Genomic DNA, 6000 nt, shown 5'->3' with positions numbered 1-6000 from the left:
GGGGAAGGGAGGGAAGAAAGAAGCTGGGAAGGGAGGGGTGGAAGAGATAAAGGGCTGAAGAAGAAGGAATCTAAAGGGAGAGGACACTGGACTGTGGAAGGAAAGGAAAGAGCAGGAGAACCTGCAGTAGGTGATGGACAAACGAGAAGGGGTGGGAAGGGAAGCAGAATGACGAATGGAAAAGAAAATGGAAAGGGTGGGAGGGCTGAGAAGTTGGAGAAACCGATATTTATGCCATCTGGCTGGAGGCTACGTCAGACGGAATATGAGGTGCTGCCCCTCCAACCTGAGTTTGAATTAGAACAATGATTTTGGGCACAAGGCAGAAATGTGGAAGTGGGGATTTGGGAAACTATTGTATTTTCATCCCTCAATCTTTTCTGCCTTCGGTTCGTTTAAGCTTTATACAATAAATATACAGACATTGTTTTCTTTAGAATCAATCCAGTAGTTCCTTTTCTTGGGTTTCTCCTTGGAGCTTCAGTAGTTAAGCTTTATCACACGGTGGTAAACGCCCCGACCAGTACGCCTACTTTCAAAAGGAAAATGACCATATTTGAGAACCGGGCGTTAGCCACCTCACTAACGTAAAAGCCCAATCAAAGAGCGACGCGAGTTACCTGAACGCAGTGAAGGGGAGTTCTCTTTAAATGAAGGAGTTAGCATGGTGATCAAAGGTGCGGAGATTGAAGCTGGGCGAGAAACCAGCTGACGCCCCGAGAAGGAGACTTCAGAAATCTGCACAGGTGAGAGCACAGATCCGATACAATATGCAGAGAGCTATGAAAAGCTGCGAGTAAAAGGCCCAAAACACCCGTGTTACAGAAAATTCGAATGAAAAACATGCGAGAAAATAATCATAAACTGGGTGGTGAAGATTCCGGTGAGGGAGAGGAGGGAGTGGGATAGAGATGATAAAAAGAAAATGTTGATGATTCAATGAGCAACTTAATTAGGAACTTTGCTTAAAGAACTCTGAACAATCCCTTGGACCTGTGACAAGAGAGTTAAGATACTACACCCACCATCAGTTCTTTAGTAAAGCACAGTGCATGCAGATTTTTCGTAATGTTGCGAACGAATGCAGATCAAAGAGGCTGGGGTTTAATAGCCCGTCTTAAAGATTAGCTTTTTACTACGAAACAGCGCCAGTACAACGATTTCTTCAACATGTCTTGCAAAGTAAGGGAGGGGCAGTGAGCCCTATTCGCTTCTCTTGATCGGTGTTTAGTGACTCATGCTGAGGTATGGGTGTGTCAAGATATCAGATTTGGGGTTGGCTGTGCATCTTCGCCCAAGGTTGTATTTATAGCACATTAAAGCAAACTGGCTTCACCAATTTTTTATTCACATGACAGACCACATTCTTTTCGCTTGTCTTTAGATTATATAATTAACACAATTTTCTATCTAAAACGCACATAATGTGGTTTGCGGGTTTGATTGGCAGCATATAACAAAACTCTGAACAACTATCCAACTATTTGGAAATGCCAATGGTTTTGGTGTTTGGCTTAGCAAGCCATGGTTGCCGTTCTCACTCTTTGCTTGCCTGAGTTCCAGTTGTTTTGCTCCCTTGAAATTTAGCTGGTTAACCGGAAAAACAAGTGGTGAGTTAGAAGCATTGGGGTACTAATAGAAATACTATTCTATAATCTGGTAAACCTCCCAGCCTGGATGTTGTTTTGAATGTGCTTGGACAATCAAAGTTCAGCTGCATTGATTGAGATTTACAAACTGCACCGGTAAAATATATCTTGTTGCCATCAATCTTGCCGCCTGAAGGTACAGTGGAAGACATTGATGTGCTTTGAGGTTTTAATGCTTTGCTGTCATTCACTCTTTGGGGGTTTTCTTCTGTTTTGTGGATGTCTGTGAAGAGTAAGTATTTCAAGTTGTATACTGTAGGCATTCTCTGATATTAAGTGGAACCATTGCTTTGCAGAAATGAAATTTTAGTGTAAAAAACTTGGAGTATACAGTATTACTGAAGTTTGAATTGCTGAAGGAAAATAAGTGCTTAAAAAGTTGAAGAAGAATTGATGCTGATTCAAACAAGTTCCATAAATTTGTGTTGTAATATCCTTAATTGTATTTATTTCAACCTGTATTTAAACTTTGAAAGAATCTTGTATTTATGGTAGTGACAGTTTGGAACCCTTTAAAAAAATTTATCAGTTCACATTCAAGAAGCAAGCTGTCTGCTTTTTTTCCCTGTCTTGAATTGAATTCACAGAATTCAGAGCTTATATTGCTATATTAAGATAGGCAATATAAGCTCAGATGAATTCTGTAAATCATTGAAGTTCTTGCTGATTTCTTCCATCTGTGTATCAGTATCCCTTTTGACTGTCGCCTATCACTTGCTTACTAGAGATGAGTCAAGGGATGAATTAGTTGCCATCTCTCACAGCTACCTCTTTTTTTAAGGAACTGAGTTTTGTATTAGAAGTTAGCTAATCAGTCTGAATTATGATAGGTAGTAGTAAAAGTTATCCCATGCTTTTAGTTGAATGTGGCAGAGTCTCTTGGGGAAAAATATTGATATGATGGGCTGCTCTGTTTTTAAAAAAAAAATCAGAAGATGGAGGGCGTCTACTTGCTGTCTGTGCTAGTTTTAAAGATATACTAGTAGAAGAGCGCACTTTTGCAACAGTTGCTGGAAAATTGTCACACCCAGTGAAATTATTTTTGCATTGATAGTGATAAATGTTTATACAACTGACCTCATCTTTTTTTAAAAGATGCACACACGTACATTCTATTTGACTGCACTAATACGTATAATGAAGACCTTGAATGTTTGCTATTTAGCATATCAGCCTTGCTTGCTTGCCAGAGATTGGTGCAGAACTCATGTCATAGGAGTGACGTGTGCAGTGAAACTTGGAGTAATGGAAGTAGCACTGCAGCTTCTTAATATGCTGTTTGCAGTGATTTACACATGGTTCTAGCATGTTTTCCTAGCCTGCAACACTGGAAGCTCATACATATCAATTCTCATTTCCTAAATATCAATATTTGGGCAATTACAAACCTTACTCCCACCTTCTTTTCCTCGTAAATGATGTCACCCCTCCCTTTTTCTATCCTGCCCGCCTGTGTTTCATGGTTGTGAACAACCCACAGTGACACAATAAATCACTGGAGAAATGTCTTGCAAATGAATTGACAACAAAGGAGAGCCTCAGTTAGCATCCTTTCAGGCTAACATCTCCAGCAACAAGGGTCTGATCACATTTGGTCAGCTATGACTTACTTGTAGACTATATAACCCGTATACCAAACGCTCAACATCTCTATCAGAGGATGTGATTTCTAAGATGACATAGAGAATGCTTTAAGGGCATTCTCAAAACACATTGAGAGGGTAGAGAATTGTGGATGGGGAGGGAAGAAATTGAAATATCCTCACTGATTCATGGAGTGTGATTGCTCAGAGGGGTGGAGTGTCCAGGAAGGCATGGAGATCTTTAGGCTTGATGCCAGGAGAATGTGCAGACATCAGGAGGAGTGCACAATTTCCCAAGCTATCTGCCTACACGCCTGGCCCATCTCTGATAAAGTATAGTGATTCACCTCAGAGAAAGCAAATCAGGTTCAGCACAGAAGGATTACCTCAAAAAAAAAGACAAATTTGAACCACTAAGGAAATGGGAAAACAATATAAAAAATTTTGTGAATTCTTTTTGAGATGCCAGTTCTATTTTTCAAGGAAATGGGAAAACAATATAGAAAATTTTGTGAATTCTTCTTGAGATGCCAGTTCTATTTTTCAATTTATTGAATAAGACTTTGGAAATTCCCTCTACTTGGATCCTCTTATGATGTTGCAGATTTTTTTCTTAAAAACTGATTTGGAGGTCAAATGTGAAATCAAGGATATACTCTCCATTACTGATGTTGGACAAGTTAGAGAGGGTGGAAGGGCTAAGTACATTGGGGGACTGTACCAAGCTGATAGAGTTACAAGATAAGAGGCTAGTCATTTAAAAAAAGTATACAATAATTTATTCTCACAGAAGATAATGAATTGCTGGAATTTTGTGCCACAGAAGGTGGTGAGGCTAGATCATTAGAAATATTTAGGATAGAGACAGATAAATGTTTGACTGATTCAAGAATTGATGGCACAAAATGAGTCCAGCATCGATCAGCCATGATCATATTGGAAAGTGGGCCAAAGATATGGGCCTTGATAGTCTCCTCCTCTCCTATTTTCCCGTGTTCTTGTGAGGTAGTTGGTTGCCTTCAGGCTTCATATAGAAGCTTGGACTGCACTTTCATTCTTCTATTTTTGCTAACAATCTGAGCATAAATGATAAAAAGAAGTGCCAGTAATTGGTCTGGATGTCACTTGGAGTAAAGATGTAAAAGCTGGAAGGAACCATTGCAGGTTGGGTTTTGTGATGATGGTTGACTTGATAAGAATGGAAATGGACAAGTACGGAGACATTGGAGGAGGATGATGTAGTCAGCTGTATCTAAGGCTTCAAGCAGGTAAGGATGGCTAAGGAATGTGAATTACTTTTAACACTGAATGTCATTAGTAATTTTGGTCATAGTTTCTGTATTTTGCCAGGTTACAGAAATTTCTCGGTAAGATATGGAATTCCAGTTAAGATGCACATCAATTATAGGAGGGTGCAACATTATAGAGGACCTTGGAGAGGGAAGAAAGGTTCGAACTGGTGTGGTAGTTTGCAGAAGACGATGTAGGTCGTGGCTTTTGAGGAAGGACCAATGATTGAAAACTTCATAGATTATCCACCCTTTCCTTCTAATCTCAGCTAATCTCAATGCTTATCTGAATACTTCACGGTTGAATACCTTGTCTCGGTGTGAGCAGACTGACCTGATCCACCTCCAGCTGTATAGTAACGAGTCAATACTCATTTAGTCCAATTCCTAGACGCTTGCAGAATTCATTGCATGGTTAGCAGTATACATTGTTCCCTGTACTGAGAAAGCCAGGTGCTTCCAACCTGGTTACTTGCTCACAAGAATGCAGAGCCACTGAGAAGTCCTGTATAAGTGCGTTAACAAATTAGAAATAGCACAACAAAGTATTAGGGTGATACAGAGGCCATTCTGCAATACAGCAAAGTGTTCATATGAAGAAAAAGCTAGTAGAATAGAGAACTTTCTGTAAGCTTACAAATGCATTTGTAAATGTGTGTAGCCATAGTACACTACTTTTGGTGAGTTTGAACCATTGAATTGGTTTTTGTTAACATATTGTTGAAAGTTGGGTACATTGAGTGAAAATGGAATTGTTGTTTATTAGACATTATACTGGTAGTTTGAGCTGAGAAATATGTACTGGTATTTTGGTTTTAGCATAGGAGGAAATCTTTCTTTTACTCTGCAATGATTGTATTAGAGTTTCTGTTCAAGTCGTATACCTTCCTGATATGTGCCAGTGCTGCTGAAAACTCAGGTTAGTATGGAAGTGACGATAACCTAACAACAGCTAAAGCAATTGGATATCCTTTTGTATTTGTTTTTTATGGTACAAGGGCCTGAGTAATTATTCTTTGGGATTGCTAATGGACTTGCTTGTTAAGAATGGGAGTACAATGAGAATAAGATTGAAATAAGTTGAAACAACATGAAAACATTAAAAATCTTGCAGTAAATAATTTATAGACCAAGCAGTTCTCCTAAAGATCTGGTGAAAAGTGGTGGGACAGGAGTGAGGTGGCAGCATAGTTACTCACTGCCCTTTACACTGCTGGTGTTTAGGGCAGCAGTGAAGGTCCTCCATATCTGGTGGTTTTCAGTGCTTCCTTCATCATGTCAGTAGCTTCCTTTTGGTTTTCATTACTGTCAGTATTGCAAGTCCCAGGTAGAGACTCAGGAATATCATTGCACCCAGATGCGGAAATATTCTTCCTTGCTGTTTTGATAACAATTATTTTTTGACTAGTCAGGGTTGTTGACCCTGAGCCGAACCCCCAAACCTGGAGGACCAGTAGACGACTCTTAGTTTGACCTCTA

General features: G+C 39.6%; 1 protein-coding gene across 2 annotated transcripts in view; it reads left to right on the top strand.

Annotated features, from left to right (window-relative positions):
• The first annotated feature begins 633 nt into the window (after positions 1 to 633).
• Positions 634 to 6000, top strand: part of LOC140190901 (clustered mitochondria protein homolog) — a 97365-nt gene continuing 91998 nt past the window's right edge. For both annotated transcript variants that reach the window (XM_072247844.1, XM_072247842.1), the window contains exon 1: positions 634 to 746. The gene's annotated coding sequence lies outside the window, so the exon portion shown is untranslated. The remainder of the gene's footprint in view (positions 747 to 6000) is intronic.

This window comes from Mobula birostris, chromosome 31, assembly GCF_030028105.1.
Source record: "Mobula birostris isolate sMobBir1 chromosome 31, sMobBir1.hap1, whole genome shotgun sequence".
In the NCBI taxonomy this organism is placed as follows: Eukaryota; Metazoa; Chordata; class Chondrichthyes; order Myliobatiformes; family Myliobatidae; genus Mobula; species Mobula birostris.
The sequence above is the reverse complement of the archived record's forward strand: the minus strand, read 5'-3'. Positions and strand labels throughout refer to the sequence as shown.